This window comes from Narcine bancroftii, chromosome 6 (assembly GCF_036971445.1).
Source record: "Narcine bancroftii isolate sNarBan1 chromosome 6, sNarBan1.hap1, whole genome shotgun sequence".
NCBI classification, from domain to species: Eukaryota; Metazoa; Chordata; class Chondrichthyes; order Torpediniformes; family Narcinidae; genus Narcine; species Narcine bancroftii.
Window position 1 is genome coordinate 227,570,453 of NC_091474.1, and position 16,560 is coordinate 227,587,012.

At 44.2% G+C, this 16,560-nt stretch overlaps 14 non-coding genes and 12 pseudogenes across 14 annotated transcripts; all 26 read left to right on the plus strand.

The window, feature by feature from the left end:
• The first annotated feature begins 760 nt into the window (after positions 1-760).
• Positions 761-879, plus strand: LOC138738223 (5S ribosomal RNA; annotated as a pseudogene).
• Positions 880-1,217: 338 nt separating this feature from the next.
• On the plus strand, positions 1,218-1,336 carry LOC138737852 (5S ribosomal RNA). The gene has a single exon (XR_011341282.1). It is a non-coding gene; the product is annotated as a 5S ribosomal RNA (ribosomal RNA).
• Positions 1,337-1,986: 650 nt separating this feature from the next.
• On the plus strand, positions 1,987-2,105 carry LOC138738198 (5S ribosomal RNA; annotated as a pseudogene).
• Positions 2,106-2,447: 342 nt separating this feature from the next.
• On the plus strand, positions 2,448-2,566 carry LOC138738154 (5S ribosomal RNA; annotated as a pseudogene).
• Positions 2,567-2,901: 335 nt separating this feature from the next.
• LOC138737948 (5S ribosomal RNA) lies at positions 2,902-3,020 on the plus strand. The gene has a single exon (XR_011341377.1). It is a non-coding gene; the product is annotated as a 5S ribosomal RNA (ribosomal RNA).
• Positions 3,021-3,661: 641 nt separating this feature from the next.
• LOC138738020 (5S ribosomal RNA) lies at positions 3,662-3,780 on the plus strand. The gene has a single exon (XR_011341450.1). It is a non-coding gene; the product is annotated as a 5S ribosomal RNA (ribosomal RNA).
• Positions 3,781-4,111: 331 nt separating this feature from the next.
• On the plus strand, positions 4,112-4,230 carry LOC138738316 (5S ribosomal RNA). Its single transcript, XR_011341507.1, has one exon. It is a non-coding gene; the product is annotated as a 5S ribosomal RNA (ribosomal RNA).
• A 644-nt stretch (positions 4,231-4,874) lies between these two features.
• LOC138737886 (5S ribosomal RNA) lies at positions 4,875-4,993 on the plus strand. The gene has a single exon (XR_011341316.1). It is a non-coding gene; the product is annotated as a 5S ribosomal RNA (ribosomal RNA).
• A 645-nt stretch (positions 4,994-5,638) lies between these two features.
• On the plus strand, positions 5,639-5,757 carry LOC138737949 (5S ribosomal RNA). The gene has a single exon (XR_011341378.1). It is a non-coding gene; the product is annotated as a 5S ribosomal RNA (ribosomal RNA).
• Positions 5,758-6,407: 650 nt separating this feature from the next.
• On the plus strand, positions 6,408-6,526 carry LOC138738247 (5S ribosomal RNA; annotated as a pseudogene).
• Positions 6,527-6,866: 340 nt separating this feature from the next.
• Positions 6,867-6,985, plus strand: LOC138737867 (5S ribosomal RNA). The gene has a single exon (XR_011341297.1). It is a non-coding gene; the product is annotated as a 5S ribosomal RNA (ribosomal RNA).
• Positions 6,986-7,630: 645 nt separating this feature from the next.
• LOC138737950 (5S ribosomal RNA) lies at positions 7,631-7,749 on the plus strand. The gene has a single exon (XR_011341379.1). It is a non-coding gene; the product is annotated as a 5S ribosomal RNA (ribosomal RNA).
• Positions 7,750-8,399: 650 nt separating this feature from the next.
• Positions 8,400-8,518, plus strand: LOC138738200 (5S ribosomal RNA; annotated as a pseudogene).
• Positions 8,519-8,857: 339 nt separating this feature from the next.
• LOC138738237 (5S ribosomal RNA) lies at positions 8,858-8,976 on the plus strand. Its single transcript, XR_011341499.1, has one exon. It is a non-coding gene; the product is annotated as a 5S ribosomal RNA (ribosomal RNA).
• Positions 8,977-9,618: 642 nt separating this feature from the next.
• On the plus strand, positions 9,619-9,737 carry LOC138737927 (5S ribosomal RNA). The gene has a single exon (XR_011341356.1). It is a non-coding gene; the product is annotated as a 5S ribosomal RNA (ribosomal RNA).
• Positions 9,738-10,382: 645 nt separating this feature from the next.
• On the plus strand, positions 10,383-10,501 carry LOC138738249 (5S ribosomal RNA; annotated as a pseudogene).
• A 360-nt stretch (positions 10,502-10,861) lies between these two features.
• LOC138738318 (5S ribosomal RNA) lies at positions 10,862-10,979 on the plus strand (annotated as a pseudogene).
• A 347-nt stretch (positions 10,980-11,326) lies between these two features.
• Positions 11,327-11,445, plus strand: LOC138738296 (5S ribosomal RNA; annotated as a pseudogene).
• An 859-nt stretch (positions 11,446-12,304) lies between these two features.
• Positions 12,305-12,423, plus strand: LOC138738224 (5S ribosomal RNA; annotated as a pseudogene).
• A 338-nt stretch (positions 12,424-12,761) lies between these two features.
• Positions 12,762-12,880, plus strand: LOC138737853 (5S ribosomal RNA). The gene has a single exon (XR_011341283.1). It is a non-coding gene; the product is annotated as a 5S ribosomal RNA (ribosomal RNA).
• A 645-nt stretch (positions 12,881-13,525) lies between these two features.
• LOC138737998 (5S ribosomal RNA) lies at positions 13,526-13,644 on the plus strand. Its single transcript, XR_011341428.1, has one exon. It is a non-coding gene; the product is annotated as a 5S ribosomal RNA (ribosomal RNA).
• Positions 13,645-14,285: 641 nt separating this feature from the next.
• LOC138738107 (5S ribosomal RNA) lies at positions 14,286-14,404 on the plus strand (annotated as a pseudogene).
• A 334-nt stretch (positions 14,405-14,738) lies between these two features.
• Positions 14,739-14,857, plus strand: LOC138738168 (5S ribosomal RNA; annotated as a pseudogene).
• A 342-nt stretch (positions 14,858-15,199) lies between these two features.
• Positions 15,200-15,318, plus strand: LOC138738156 (5S ribosomal RNA; annotated as a pseudogene).
• Positions 15,319-15,653: 335 nt separating this feature from the next.
• LOC138737952 (5S ribosomal RNA) lies at positions 15,654-15,772 on the plus strand. Its single transcript, XR_011341381.1, has one exon. It is a non-coding gene; the product is annotated as a 5S ribosomal RNA (ribosomal RNA).
• Positions 15,773-16,413: 641 nt separating this feature from the next.
• LOC138737879 (5S ribosomal RNA) lies at positions 16,414-16,532 on the plus strand. The gene has a single exon (XR_011341309.1). It is a non-coding gene; the product is annotated as a 5S ribosomal RNA (ribosomal RNA).
• Positions 16,533-16,560: the final 28 nt, after the last annotated feature.

Genomic DNA, 16,560 nt, shown 5'->3' on the forward strand with positions numbered 1-16,560 from the left:
CAGTCTTTCTCATTCTTTCACTCATTCTCACTCACTCACTGTCGCTCTGTCACTCACTTCTCTATCTCTCTGTCAATCGCTCTCTCTCTCTCTGTCTCTCTCTCTCACTCCCTCGGTCGCTCTCTGCCTCACTTCTCTTTCTCTTCCTCTTGGATTGGCTCTATTGAAATGTTTTGCTTGTCTTATTTGTCCTGAGTGTGCAGCGGTACATGTGTGTGTGCTTGTGAATTGGTTAAGTGTTGTTGGAAGCAGGCACCTGCTGCCTAAGGCCGGACTAGTGATATGTATGTGGGTAAAGACAAAAATAGACTGAGGGATGAAGACGGGTAAGGAGGGTAAAAACGACCACAATTGATATGTATGCGGGAAAAGAGGTATAAGAGTGAATAGAGACAATGGGCATATGTGAAAGTATTCTTCTCATTCTTCAAGTAATCCTGCATCATTCTATCTCTTTCTTTTATCTACTTTTACACTCTCTTACTTTCTTCTCTCACTCACTTTTGCTCTATTTTCTATCTGTCACACTCTCTCTTTACTTTTCTCTCTCTCACTCACTGTTGCTCTGTCTCTCTCTGTCTTTCACTCGCTCTCTCTCTCCATCGGTCGCTCTCTGCCTCACTTCTCTCTCTCCTCCTCTCGGATTGGCTCTATTGAAATGTTTTGCTTGTCTTATTTGTTGTATTGTTCCTGAGTGTGCAGTGGCATATGTGTGTGTGCTGGTGAGTTGGTTAAGGGGTGTCAGAAGCAGGCACCTGCTGCCTACGGCCGTACTAGACTGAAAACGCCCGATCTCGTCTGATCTCGGAAGCTTACCAGGCTCAGGCCTGGTCGGTACTTGGATGGGAGAGCGTCTGGGAAGACCAGGTGCCGTAGGTTTTTGGCTTTCAGCACCCACCCATTTTTCTTTCTTTCGATTTATCTATCTGTCTCACTTTCTTTCTTTCTTTCTCTTCCTTTCATTCATTCTCTTTCAGTCTTTGTCATTCTTTCACTCATACTCACTCACTCACTGTCGCTCTGTCACTCACTTCTCTATCTCTCTCTGTCTCTCTCTCTCTCGCTCTCTCGGTCGCTCTCTGCCTCACTTCTCTTTCTCTTCCTCTTGGATTGGCTCTATTGAAATGTTTTGCTTGTCTTATTTGTCCTGCGTGTGCAGTGGCACATGTGTGTGTGCTGGTGAATTGGTTAAGTGTTGTCAGAAGCAGACACCTGCCGCCTACGGCCATACTAGCCTGAAAACGCCCGATCTCGTCTGATCTCGGAAGCTAAGCACGCTCAGGCCTGGTCAGTACTTGGATGGGAGACCGCCTGGGAATACCAGGTGCCGTAGGCTTTTGCCTCTCACTACCAACCCATTTTTCTTCTATTCTGCTTCTCTCTCTCTCTCTTTCTCTATATCTTTTTTCTCTTTCTTTCTCTCTTCCTTTCATTCCATCATTCATTCTCCTTTAATCCTTCTCATTCTTTCACATTATGCCTCATTCTATTTCTCAACCTACTTTGATGCACTCTTGCTTTCTTCTCTCACTCACTCTTTCTCTATTTTATATCTCTCATACTTTCTCTCTTTTCTTTCCTCTCTCTGTCACTCTCACTCTTTCTTTCTTTTATTCCTTCATTAATACTTTCCCTTTTAATCCTTCTCATTCTTTAAGTAATCCTGCATCATTCTATCTCTTTCTTTAATCTACTTTCACACTCTCTTACTTTCTTGTCTCACTCACTTTTGCTCTATTTTCTATCTGTCACACTCTCTCTTTACTTTTCTCTCTCTCACTCACTGTTGCTCTGTCTCTCTCTGTCTTTCACTCGCTCTCTCTCTCCCTCGGTCGCTCTCTGCCTCACTTCTCTCTCTCCTCCTCTCGGATTGGCTCTATTGAAATATTTTGCTTGTCTTATTTGTTGTATTGTTCCTGAGTGTGCAGTGGCATATGTGTGTGTGCTGGTGAGTTGGTTAAGGGGTGTCAGAAGCAGGCACCTGCTGCCTACGGCCGTACTAGACTGAAAACGCCCGATCTCGTCTGATCTCGGAAGCTTACCAGGCTCAGGCCTGGTCGGTACTTGGATGGGAGAGCGCCTGGGAATACCAGGTGCCGTAGGCTTTTGGCTTTCAGCACCCACCCATTTTTCTTTCTTTCGATTTATCTATCTGTCTCACTTTCTTTCTTTCTTTCTCTTCCTTTCATTCATTCTCTTTCAGTCTTTCTCATTCTTTCACTCATACTCACTCACTCACTGTCGCTCTGTCACTCACTTCTCTATCTCTCTCTCTCTCTGTCTCTCTCTCTCGCTCCCTCGGTCGCTCTCTGCCTCACTTCTCTTTCTCTTCCTCTTGGATTGGATCTATTGAAATGTTTTGCTTGTCTTATTTGTCCTGCGTGTGCAGCGGCACATGTGTGTGTGCTGGTGAATTGGTTAAGTGTTGTCAGAAGCAGACACCTGCCGCCTATGGCCATACTAGCCTGAAAACGCCCGATCTCGTCTGATCTCGGAAGCTTACCAGGCTCAGGCCTGGTCGGTACTTGTATGGGAGAGCGCCTGGGAATACCAGGTGCCATAGGCTTTTGGCTTTCAGCACCCACCCATTTTTCTTTCTTTCGATTTATCTATCTGTCTCACTTTCTTTCTTTCTTTCTCTTCCTTTCATTCATTCTCTTTCAGTCTTTGTCATTCTTTCACTCATACTCACTCACTCACTGTCGCTCTGTCACTCACTTCTCTCTCTCTCTCTGTCTCTCTCTCTCGCTCCCTCGGTCGCTCTGTGCCTCACTTCTCTTTCTCTTCCTCTTGGATTGCCTCTATTGAAATGTTTTGCTTGTCTCATTTGTCCTGCGTGTGCAGCGGCCATGTGTGTGTGCTGGTGAATTGGTTAAGTGTTGTCAGAAGCAGACACCTGCCGCCTACGGCCATACTAGCCTGAAAACGCCCGATCTCGTCTGATCTCGGAAGCTAAGCACGCTCAGTCCTGGTCAGTACTTGGATGGGAGACCGCCTGGGAATACCAGGTGCCGTAGGCTTTTGCCTCTCACTACCAATCCATTTTTCTTCTATTCTGCTTCTCTCTCTCTCTCTTTCTCTATATCTTTTTTCTCTTTCTTTCTCTCTTCCTTTCATTCCATCATTCATTCTCCTTTAATCCTTCTCATTCTTTCACATTATGCCTCATTCTATTTCTCAACCTACTTTGATGCACTCTTGCTTTCTTCTCTCACTCACTCTTTCTCTATTTTATATCTCTCATACCCTCTCTCTTTTCTTTCCTCTCTCTGTCACTCTCACTCTTTCTTTCTTTTATTCCTTCATTAATACTTTCCCTTTTAATCCTTCTCATTCTTTAAGTAATCCTCCATCATTCTATCTCTTGCTTTGATCTACTTTCACACCCTCTTACTTTCTTCTCTCACTCACTTTTTCTCTATTTTCTATCTGTCACACTATCTCTTTACTTTTATCTCTCTCACTCACTGTTGCTCTGTCTCTCTCTGTCTTTCACTCGCTCTCTCTCTCCCTCGGTCGCTCTCTGCCTCACTTCTCTTTCTCTTCCTCTTGGATTGGATCTATTGAAATGTTTTGCTTGTCTTATTTGTCCTGCGTGTGCAGCGGCACATGTGTGTGTGCTGGTGAATTGGTTAAGTGTTGTCAGAAGTAGACACCTGCCGCCTACGGCCATACTAGCCTGAAAACGCCCGATCTCGTCTGATCTCGGAAGCTAAGCAGGCTCAGGCCTGGTCAGTACTTGGATGGGAGAGCGCCTGGGAATACCATGTGCTGTAGGCTTTTGGCTTCAGCACCCACCCATTTTTCTTTCTTTCGATTTATCTATCTGTCTCACTTTCTTTCTTTCTTTCTCTTCCTTTCATTCATTCTCTTTCTGTCTTTGTCATTCTTTCACTCATACTCACTCACTCACTGTCGCTCTGTCACTCACTTCTCTATCTCTCTCTGTCTCTCTCTCTCTCTCGGTCGCTCTCTGCCTCACTTCTCTTTCTCTTCCTCTTGGATTGGCTCTATTGAAATGTTTTGCTTGTCTCATTTGTCCTGCGTGTGCAGTGGCACATGTGTGTGTGCTGGTGAATTGGTTAAGTGTTGTCAGAAGCAGACACCTGCTGCCTACGGCCATACTAGCCTGAAAACCCCCGATCTCGTCTGATCTCGGAAGCTAAGCAGGCTCAGGCCTGGTCAGTACTTGGATGGGAGACCGCCTGGGAATACCAGGTGCCGTAGGCTTTTGCCTCTCACTACCAACCCATTTTTCTTCTATTCTGCTTCTCTCTCTCTCTCTCTTTCTCTATATCTTTTTTCTCTTTCTTTCTCTCTTCCTTTCATTCCATCATTCATTCTCCTTTAATTCTTCTCATTCTTTCACATTATGCCTCATTCTATTTCTCAACCTACTTTGATGCACTCTTGCTTTCTTTCTCTCACTCACTCTTTCTCTATTTTATATCTCTCATACTCTCTCTCTTTTCTTTCCAATCTCTGTCACTCTCACTCTTTCTTTCTTTTATTCCTTCATTAATTCTTTCCCTTTTAATCCTTCTCATTCTTTAAGTAATCCTGCATCATTCTATCTCTTGCTTTGATCTACTTTCACACCCTCTTACTTTCTTCTCTCACTCACTTTTTCTCTATTTTCTATCTGTCACACTATCTCTTTACTTTTATCTCTCTCACTCACTGTTGCTCTGTCTCTCTCTGTCTTTCACTCGCTCTCTCTCTCCCTCGGTCGCTCTCTGCCTCACTTCTCTTTCTCTTCCTCTTGGATTGGATCTATTGAAATGTTTTGCTTGTCTTATTTGTCCTGCGTGTGCAGCGGCACATGTGTGTGTGCTGGTGAATTGGTTAAGTGTTGTCAGAAGTAGACACCTGCCGCCTTCGGCCATACTAGCCTGAAAACGCCCGATCTCGTCTGATCTCGGAAGCTAAGCAGGCTCAGTCCTGGTCAGTACTTGGATGGGAGACCGCCTGGGAATACCAGGTGCCGTAGGCTTTTGCCTCTCACTACCAACCCATTTTTCTTCTATTCTGCTTCTCTCTCTCTCTCTTTCTCTATATCTTTTTTCTCTTTCTTTCTCTCTTCCTTTCATTCCATCATTCATTCTCCTTTAATTCTTCTCATTCTTTCACATTATGCCTCATTCTATTTCTCAACCTACTTTGATGCACTCTTGCTTTCTTTCTCTCACTCACTCTTTCTCTATTTTATATCTCTCATACTCTCTCTCTTTTCTTTCCAATCTCTGTCACTCTCACTCTTTCTTTCTTTTATTCCTTCATTAATTCTTTCCCTTTTAATCCTTCTCAATCTTTAAGTAATCCTGCATCATTCTATCTCTTGCTTTGATCTACTTTCACACTCTCTTACTTTCTTCTCTCACTCACTTTTTCTCTATTTTCTATCTGTCACACTCTCTCTTTACTTTTATCTCTCTCAATCACTGTTGCTCTGTCTCTCTCTGTTTTTCACTCACTCTCTCTCTCCCTCTGTCGCTCTCTGCTTCACTTCTCTCTCTCTAGGACTGTCTATATTGAAATGTTTTGCTTGTCTTATTTGTTGTATTGTTACTGAGTGTGCAGTGGCATATGTGTGTGTGCTGGTGAGTTGGTTAAGGGGTGTCAGAAGCAGGCACCTGCCGCCTACGGCCATACTAGCCTGAAAACGCCCGATCTCGTCTGATCTCGGAAGCTAAGCACGCTCAGTCCTGGTCAGTACTTGGATGGGAGACCGCCTGGGAATACCAGGTGCCGTAGGCTTTTGCCTCTCACTACCAACCCATTTTTCTTCTATTCTGCTTCTCTCTCTCTCTCTTTCTCTATATCTTTTTTCTCTTTCTTTCTCTCTTCCTTTCATTCCATCATTCATTCTCCTTTAATCCTTCTCATTCTTTCACATTATGCCTCATTCTATTTCTCAACCTACTTTGATGCACTCTTGCTTTCTTCTCTCACTCACTCTTTCTCTATTTTATATCTCTCATACTCTCTCTCTTTTCTTTCCTCTCTCTGTCACTCTCACTCTTTCTTTCTTTTATTCCTTCATTAATACTTTCCCTTTTAATCCTTCTCATTCTTTAAGTAATCCTGCATCATTCTATCTCTTTCTTTAATCTACTTTCACACTCTCTAACTTTCTTGTCTCACTCACTTTTGCTCTATTTTCTATCTGTCACACTATCTCTTTACTTTTCTCTCTCTCACTCACTGTTGCTCTGTCTCTCTCTGTCTTTCACTCGCTCTCTCTCTCCCTCGGTCGCTCTCTGCCTCACTTCTCTCTCTCCTCCTCTCGGATTGGCTCTATTGAAATGTTTTGCTTGTCTTATTTGTTGTATTGTTCCTGAGTGTGCAGTGGCATATGTGTGTGTGCTGGTGAGTTGGTTAAGGGGTGTCAGAAGCAGGCACCTGCTGCCTACGGCCGTACTAGACTGAAAACGCCCGATCTCGTCTGATCTCGGAAGCTTACCAGGCTCAGGCCTGGTCGGTACTTGGATGGGAGAGCGCCTGGGAATACCAGGTGCCATAGGCTTTTGGCTTTCAGCACCCACCCATTTTTCTTTCTTTCGATTTATCTATCTGTCTCACTTTCTTTCTTTCTTTCTCTTCCTTTCATTCATTCTCTTTCAGTCTTTCTCATTCTTTCACTCATACTCACTCACTCACTGTCGCTCTGTCACTCACTTCTCTATCTCTCTCTCTCTGTCTCTCTCTCTCGCTCCCTCGGTCGCTCTCTGCCTCACTTCTCTTTCTCTTCCTCTTGGATTGGCTCTATTGAAATGTTTTGCTTGTCTCATTTCTCCTGCGTGTGCAGCGGCACATGTGTGTGTGCTGGTGAATTGGTTAAGTGTTGTCAGAAGCAGACACCTGCTGCCTACGGCCATACTAGCCTGAAAACGCCCGATCTCGTCTGATCTCGGAAGCTAAGCATGCTCAGGCCTGGTCAGTACTTGGATGGGAGACCGCCTGGGAATACCAGGTGCCGTAGGCTTTTGCCTCTCACTACCAACCTATTTTTCTTCTATTCTGCTTCTCTCTCTCTCTCTTTCTCTATATCTTTTTTCTCTTTCTTTCTCTCTTCCTTTCATTCCATCATTCATTCTCCTTTAATTCTTCTCATTCTTTCACATTATGCCTCATTCTATTTCTCAACCTACTTTGATGCACTCTTGCTTTCTTTCTCTCACTCACTCTTTCTCTATTTTATATCTCTCATACTCTCTCTCTTTTCTTTCCAATCTCTGTCACTCTCACTCTTTCTTTCTTTTATTCCTTCATTAATTCTTTCCCTTTTAATCCTTCTCAATCTTTAAGTAATCCTGCATCATTCTATCTCTTGCTTTGATCTACTTTCACACTCTCTTACTTTCTTCTCTCACTCACTTTTTCTCTATTTTCTATCTGTCACACTCTCTCTTTACTTTTATCTCTCTCAATCACTGTTGCTCTGTCTCTCTCTGTTTTTCACTCACTCTCTCTCTCCCTCTGTCGCTCTCTGCTTCACTTCTCTCTCTCTAGGACTGTCTATATTGAAATGTTTTGCTTGTCTTATTTGTTGTATTGTTCCTGAGTGTGCAGTGGCATATGTGTGTGTGCTGGTGAGTTGGTTAAGGGGTGTCAGAAGCAGGCACCTGCCGCCTACGGCCATACTAGCCTGAAAACGCCCGATCTCGTCTGATCTCGGAAGCTAAGCACGCTCAGTCCTGGTCAGTACTTGGATGGGAGACCGCCTGGGAATACCAGGTGCCGTAGGCTTTTGCCTCTCACTACCAACCCATTTTTCTTCTATTCTGCTTCTCTCTCTCTCTCTTTCTCTATATCTTTTTTCTCTTTCTTTCTCTCTTCCTTTCATTCCATCATTCATTCTCCTTTAATCCTTCTCATTCTTTCACATTATGCCTCATTCTATTTCTCAACCTACTTTGATGCACTCTTGCTTTCTTCTCTCACTCACTCTTTCTCTATTTTATATCTCTCATACCCTCTCTCTTTTCTTTCCTCTCTCTGTCACTCTCACTCTTTCTTTCTTTTATTCCTTCATTAATACTTTCCCTTTTAATCCTTCTCATTCTTTAAGTAATCCTGCATCATTCTATCTCTTTCTTTAATCTACTTTCACACTCTCTTACTTTCTTGTCTCACTCACTTTTGCTCTATTTTCTATCTGTCACACTCTCTCTTTGCTTTTCTCTCTCTCACTCACTGTTGCTCTGTCTCTCTCTGTCTTTCACTCGCTCTCTCTCTCCCTCGGTCGCTCTCTGCCTCACTTCTCTCTCTCCTCCTCTCGGATTGGCTCTATTGAAATATTTTGCTTGTCTTATTTGTTGTATTGTTCCTGAGTGTGCAGTGGCATATGTGTGTGTGCTGGTGAGTTGGTTAAGGGGTGTCAGAAGCAGGCACCTGCTGCCTACGGCCGTACTAGACTGAAAACGCCCGATCTCGTCTGATCTCGGAAGCTTACCAGGCTCAGGCCTGGTCGGTACTTGGATGGGAGAGCGCCTGGGAATACCAGGTGCCGTAGGCTTTTGGCTTTCAGCACCCACCCATTTTTCTTTCTTTCGATTTATCTATCTGTCTCACTTTCTTTCTTTCTTTCTCTTCCTTTCATTCATTCTCTTTCAGTCTTTCTCATTCTTTCACTCATACTCACTCACTCACTGTCGCTCTGTCACTCACTTCTCTATCTCTCTCTCTCTGTGTCTCTCTCTCGCTCCCTCGGTCGCTCTCTGCCTCACTTCTCTTTCTCTTCCTCTTGGATTGGCTCTATTGAAATGTTTTGCTTGTCTCATTTGTCCTGCGTGTGCAGCGGCCATGTGTGTGTGCTGGTGAATTGGTTAAGTGTTGTCAGAAGCAGACACCTGCCGCCTACGGCCATACTAGCCTGAAAACGCCCGATCTCGTCTGATCTCGGAAGCTAAGCAGGCTCAGGCCTGGTCAGTACTTAGATGGGAGACCGCCTGGGAATACCAGGTGCCGTAGGCTTTTGCCTCTCACTACCAACCCATTTTTCTTCTATTCTGCTTCTCTCTCTCTCTCTTTCTCTATATCTTTTTTCTCTTTCTTTCTCTCTTCCTTTCATTCCATCATTCATTCTCCTTTAATTCTTCTCATTCTTTCACATTATGCCTCATTCTATTTCTCAACCTACTTTGATGCACTCTTGCTTTCTTTCTCTCACTCACTCTTTCTCTATTTTATATCTCTCATACTCTCTCTCTTTTCTTTCCAATCTCTGTCACTCTCACTCTTTCTTTCTTTTATTCCTTCATTAATTCTTTCCCTTTTAATCCTTCTCATTCTTTAAGTAATCCTGCATCATTCTATCTCTTGCTTTGATCTACTTTCACACCCTCTTACTTTCTTCTCTCACTCACTTTTTCTCTATTTTCTATCTGTCACACTATCTCTTTACTTTTATCTCTCTCACTCACTGTTGCTCTGTCTCTCTCTGTCTTTCACTCGCTCTCTCTCTCCCTCGGTCGCTCTCTGCCTCACTTCTCTTTCTCTTCCTCTTGGATTGGATCTATTGAAATGTTTTGCTTGTCTTATTTGTCCTGCGTGTGCAGCGGCACATGTGTGTGTGCTGGTGAATTGGTTAAGTGTTGTCAGAAGTAGACACCTGCCGCCTACGGCCATACTAGCCTGAAAACGCCCGATCTCGTCTGATCTCGGAAGCTAAGCAGGCTCAGGCCTGGTCAGTACTTGGATGGGAGACCGCCTGGGAATACCAGGTGCCGTAGGCTTTTGCCTCTCACTACCAACCCATTTTTCTTCTATTCTGCTTCTCTCTCTCTCTCTTTCTCTATATCTTTTTTCTCTTTCTTTCTCTCTTCCTTTCATTCCATCATTCATTCTCCTTTAATTCTTCTCATTCTTTCACATTATGCCTCATTCTATTTCTCAACCTACTTTGATGCACTCTTGCTTTCTTTCTCTCACTCACTCTTTCTCTATTTTATATCTCTCATACTCTCTCTCTTTTCTTTCCTCTCTCTGTCACTCTCACTCTTTCTTTCTTTTATTCCTTCCTTAATTCTTTCCCTTTTAATCCTTCTCATTCTTTAAGTAATCCTGCATCATTCTATCTCTTGCTTTGATCTACTTTCACACCCTCTTACTTTCTTCTCTCACTCACTTTTTCTCTATTTTCTATCTGTCACACTCTCTCTTTACTTTTATCTCTCTCAATCACTGTTGCTCTGTCTTTCTCTGTTTTTCACTCGCTCTCTCTCTCCCTCTGTCGCTCTCTGCTTCACTTCTCTCTCTCTAGGACTGTCTATATTGAAATGTTTTGCTTGTCTTATTTGTTGTATTGTTCCTGAGTGTGCAGTGGCATATGTGTGTGTGCTGGTGAGTTGGTTAAGGGGTGTCAGAAGCAGGCACCTGCTGCCTACGGCCGTACTAGACTGAAAACGCCCGATCTCGTCTGATCTCGGAAGCTTACCAGGCTCAGGCCTGGTCGGTACTTGGATGGGAGAGCGCCTGGGAATACCAGGTGCCATAGGCTTTTGGCTTTCAGCACCCACCCATTTTTCTTTCTTTCGATTTATCTATTTGTCTCACTTTCTTTCTTTCTTTCTTTCTCTTCCTTTCATTCCTCCATTCATTCATTCTCTTTCAGTCTTTCTCATTCTTTCACTCATACTCACTCACTCATTGTCGCTCTGTCACTCACTTCTCTATCTCTCTCTCTCTCTCTCTCTCTCTCTCTCGCTCCCTCTGTTGCTCTCTGCCTCACTTCTCATTCTCTTCCTCTTGGATTGGCTCTATTGAAATGTTTTCCTTGTCTTATTAGTCCTGAGTGTGCAGCGGCACATGTGTGTGTGCTTGTGAATTGGTTAAGTGTTGTTGGAAGCAGGCACCTGCTGCCTACGGCTGGACTAGACTGAAAACGCCCGATCTCGTATGATCTCGGAAGCTAAGCAGGCTCAGGCCTGGTCAGTAATGGATGGGAGAGCGCCTGGGAATACCATGTGCCGTAGGCTTTTGGCTTTCAGCACCCACCCATTTTCCTTTCTTTCGATTTATCTATCTGTCTCACTTCCTTTCTTTCTTTCTCTTCCATTCATTCTCTTTCAGTCTTTCTCATTCTTTCACTCATACTCACTCACTCACTGTCGCTCTGTCACTCACTTCTCTATCTCTCTCTCTCTCTGTCTCTCTCTCTCGCTCCCTCGGTCGCTCTCTGCCTCACTTCTCTTTCTCTTCCTCTTGGATTGGCTCTATTGAAATGTTTTGCTTGTCTTATTTGTTGTATTGTTCCTGAGTGTGCAGTGGCATATGTGTGTGTGCTGGTGAATTGGTTAAGTGTTGTCAGAAGCAGCCACCTGCTGCCTACAGCTGTACTAGACTGAAAACGCCTGATCTCGTCTGATCTCGGAAGCTTACCAGGCTCAGGCCTGGTCAGTACTTGGATGGGAGAGCGCCTGGGAATACCATGTGCCGTAGGCTTTTGGCTTTCACCACCCACCTATTTTTCTTTCTTTCGATTTATCTATCTGTCTCACTTTCTTTCTTTCTTTCTTTCTCTTCCTTTCATTCATTCTCTTTCAGTCTTTCTCATTCTTTCACTCATTCTCACTCACTCACTGTCGCTCTGTCACTCACTTCTCTATCTCTCTGTCAATCGCTCTCTCTCTCTCTGTCTCTCTCTCTCACTCCCTCGGTCGCTCTCTGCCTCACTTCTCTTTCTCTTCCTCTTGGATTGGCTCTATTGAAATGTTTTGCTTGTCTTATTTGTCCTGAGTGTGCAGCGGTACATGTGTGTGTGCTTGTGAATTGGTTAAGTGTTGTTGGAAGCAGGCACCTGCTGCCTAAGGCCGGACTAGTGATATGTATGTGGGTAAAGACAAAAATAGACTGAGGGATGAAGACGGGTAAGGAGGGTAAAAACGACCACAATTGATATGTATGCGGGAAAAGAGGTATAAGAGTGAATAGAGACAATGGGCATATGTGAAAGTATTCTTCTCATTCTTCAAGTAATCCTGCATCATTCTATCTCTTTCTTTTATCTACTTTTACACTCTCTTACTTTCTTCTCTCACTCACTTTTGCTCTATTTTCTATCTGTCACACTCTCTCTTTACTTTTCTCTCTCTCACTCACTGTTGCTCTGTCTCTCTCTGTCTTTCACTCGCTCTCTCTCTCCATCGGTCGCTCTCTGCCTCACTTCTCTCTCTCCTCCTCTCGGATTGGCTCTATTGAAATGTTTTGCTTGTCTTATTTGTTGTATTGTTCCTGAGTGTGCAGTGGCATATGTGTGTGTGCTGGTGAGTTGGTTAAGGGGTGTCAGAAGCAGGCACCTGCTGCCTACGGCCGTACTAGACTGAAAACGCCCGATCTCGTCTGATCTCGGAAGCTTACCAGGCTCAGGCCTGGTCGGTACTTGGATGGGAGAGCGTCTGGGAAGACCAGGTGCCGTAGGTTTTTGGCTTTCAGCACCCACCCATTTTTCTTTCTTTCGATTTATCTATCTGTCTCACTTTCTTTCTTTCTTTCTCTTCCTTTCATTCATTCTCTTTCAGTCTTTGTCATTCTTTCACTCATACTCACTCACTCACTGTCGCTCTGTCACTCACTTCTCTATCTCTCTCTGTCTCTCTCTCTCTCGCTCTCTCGGTCGCTCTCTGCCTCACTTCTCTTTCTCTTCCTCTTGGATTGGCTCTATTGAAATGTTTTGCTTGTCTTATTTGTCCTGCGTGTGCAGTGGCACATGTGTGTGTGCTGGTGAATTGGTTAAGTGTTGTCAGAAGCAGACACCTGCCGCCTACGGCCATACTAGCCTGAAAACGCCCGATCTCGTCTGATCTCGGAAGCTAAGCACGCTCAGGCCTGGTCAGTACTTGGATGGGAGACCGCCTGGGAATACCAGGTGCCGTAGGCTTTTGCCTCTCACTACCAACCCATTTTTCTTCTATTCTGCTTCTCTCTCTCTCTCTTTCTCTATATCTTTTTTCTCTTTCTTTCTCTCTTCCTTTCATTCCATCATTCATTCTCCTTTAATTCTTCTCATTCTTTCACATTATGCCTCATTCTATTTCTCAACCTACTTTGATGCACTCTTGCTTTCTTTCTCTCACTCACTCTTTCTCTATTTTATATCTCTCATACTCTCTCTCTTTTCTTTCCTCTCTCTGTCACTCTCACTCTTTCTTTCTTTTATTCCTTCATTAATTCTTTCCCTTTTAATCCTTCTCATTCTTTAAGTAATCCTGCATCATTCTATCTCTTGCTTTGATCTACTTTCACACCCTCTTACTTTCTTCTCTCACTCACTTTTTCTCTATTTTCTATCTGTCACACTCTCTCTTTACTTTTATCTCTCTCAATCACTGTTGCTCTGTCTTTCTCTGTTTTTCACTCGCTCTCTCTCTCCCTCTGTCGCTCTCTGCTTCACTTCTCTCTCTCTAGGACTGTCTATATTGAAATGTTTTGCTTGTCTTATTTGTTGTATTGTTCCTGAGTGTGCAGTGGCATATGTGTGTGTGCTGGTGAGTTGGTTAAGGGGTGTCAGAAGCAGGCACCTGCCGCCTACGGCCATACTAGCCTGAAAATGCCCGATCTCGTCTGATCTCGGAAGCTAAGCACGCTCAGTCCTGGTCAGTACTTGGATGGGAGACCGCCTGGGAATACCAGGTGCCGTAGGCTTTTGCCTCTCACTACCAACCCATTTTTCTTCTATTCTGCTTCTCTCTCTCTCTCTTTCTCTATATCTTTTTTCTCTTTCTTTCTCTCTTCCTTTCATTCCATCATTCATTCTCCTTTAATCCTTCTCATTCTTTCACATTATGCCTCATTCTATTTCTCAACCTACTTTGATGCACTCTTGCTTTCTTCTCTCACTCACTCTTTCTCTATTTTATATCTCTCATACCCTCTCTCTTTTCTTTCCTCTCTCTGTCACTCTCACTCTTTCTTTCTTTTATTCCTTCATTAATACTTTCCCTTTTAATCCTTCTCATTCTTTAAGTAATCCTGCATCATTCTATCTCTTGCTTTGATCTACTTTCACACCCTCTTACTTTCTTCTCTCACTCACTTTTTCTCTATTTTCTATCTGTCACACTATCTCTTTACTTTTATCTCTCTCACTCACTGTTGCTCTGTCTCTCTCTGTCTTTCACTCGCTCTCTCTCTCCCTCGGTCGCTCTCTGCCTCACTTCTCTTTCTCTTCCTCTTGGATTGGATCTATTGAAATGTTTTGCTTGTCTTATTTGTCCTGCGTGTGCAGCGGCACATGTGTGTGTGCTGGTGAATTGGTTAAGTGTTGTCAGAAGTAGACACCTGCCGCCTACGGCCATACTAGCCTGAAAACGCCCGATCTCGTCTGATCTCGGAAGCTTACCAGGCTCAGGCCTGGTCAGTACTTGGATGGGAGAGCGCCTGGGAATACCATGTGCTGTAGGCTTTTGGCTTTCAGCACCCACCCATTTTTCTTTCTTTCGATTTATCTATCTGTCTCACTTTTTTCTTTCTTTCTCTTCCTTTCATTCATTCTCTTTCAGTCTTTGTCATTCTTTCACTCATACTCACTCACTCACTGTCGCTCTGTCACTCACTTCTCTATCTCTCTCTGTCTCTCTCTCTCGCTCCCTCGGTCGCTCTCTGCCTCACTTCTTTTTCTCTTCCTCTTGGATTGGCTCTATTGAAATGTTTTGCTTGTCTCATTTGTCCTGCGTGTGCAGCGGCCATGTGTGTGTTCTGGTGAATTGGTTAAGTGTTGTCAGAAGCAGACAGCTGCCGCCTACGGCCATACTAGCCTGAAAACGCCCGATCTCGTTTGATCTCGGAAGCTTACCAGGCTCAGGCCTGGTCGGTACTTGGATGGGAGAGCGCCTGGGAATACCAGGTGCCATAGGCTTTTGGCTTTCAGCACCCACCCATTTTTCTTTCTTTCGATTTATCTATCTGTCTCACTTTCTTTCTTTCTTTCTCTTCCTTTCATTCATTCTCTTTCAGTCTTTCTCATTCTTTCACTCATACTCACTCACTCACTGTCGCTCTGTCACTCACTTCTCTATCACTCTCTCTCTCTGTCTCTCTCTCTCGCTCCCTCGGTCGCTCTCTGCCTCACTTCTCTTTCTCTTCCTCTTGGATTGGATCTATTGAAATGTTTTGCTTGTCTTATTTGTCCTGCGTGTGCAGCGGCACATGTGTGTGTGCTGGTGAATTGGTTAAGTGTTGTCAGAAGCAGACACCTGCCGCCTATGGCCATACTAGCCTGAAAACGCCCGATCTCGTCTGATCTCGGAAGCTTACCAGGCTCAGGCCTGGTCGGTACTTGTATGGGAGAGCGCCTGGGAATACCAGGTGCCATAGGCTTTTGGCTTTCAGCACCCACCCATTTTTCTTTCTTTCGATTTATCTATCTGTCTCACTTTCTTTCTTTCTTTCTCTTCCTTTCATTCATTCTCTTTCAGTCTTTGTCATTCTTTCACTCATACTCACTCACTCACTGTCGCTCTGTCACTCACTTCTCTCTCTCTCTCTGTCTCTCTCTCTCGCTCCCTCGGTCGCTCTGTGCCTCACTTCTCTTTCTCTTCCTCTTGGATTGCCTCTATTGAAATGTTTTGCTTGTCTCATTTGTCCTGCGTGTGCAGCGGCCATGTGTGTGTGCTGGTGAATTGGTTAAGTGTTGTCAGAAGCAGACACCTGCCGCCTACGGCCATACTAGCCTGAAAACGCCCGATCTCGTCTGATCTCGGAAGCTAAGCACGCTCAGTCCTGGTCAGTACTTGGATGGGAGACCGCCTGGGAATACCAGGTGCCGTAGGCTTTTGCCTCTCACTACCAACCCATTTTTCTTCTATTCTGCTTCTCTCTCTCTCTCTTTCTCTATATCTTTTTTCTCTTTCTTTCTCTCTTCCTTTCATTCCATCATTCATTCTCCTTTAATCCTTCTCATTCTTTCACATTATGCCTCATTCTATTTCTCAACCTACTTTGATGCACTCTTGCTTTCTTCTCTCACTCACTCTTTCTCTATTTTATATCTCTCATACCCTCTCTCTTTTCTTTCCTCTCTCTGTCACTCTCACTCTTTCTTTCTTTTATTCCTTCATTAATACTTTCCCTTTTAATCCTTCTCATTCTTTAAGTAATCCTCCATCATTCTATCTCTTGCTTTGATCTACTTTCACACCCTCTTACTTTCTTCTCTCACTCACTTTTTCTCTATTTTCTATCTGTCACACTATCTCTTTACTTTTATCTCTCTCACTCACTGTTGCTCTGTCTCTCTCTGTCTTTCACTCGCTCTCTCTCTCCCTCGGTCGCTCTCTGCCTCACTTCTCTTTCTCTTCCTCTTGGATTGGATCTATTGAAATGTTTTGCTTGTCTTATTTGTCCTGCGTGTGCAGCGGCACATGTGTGTGTGCTGGTGAATTGGTTAAGTGTTGTCAGAAGTAGACACCTGCCGCCTACGGCCATACTAGCCTGAAAACGCCCGATCTCGTCTGATCTCGGAAGCTAAGCAGGCTCAGGCCTGGTCAGTACTTGGATGGGAGAGCGCCTGGGAATACCAGGTGCCGTAGGCTTTTGGCTTTCAGCACCCACCCATTTTTC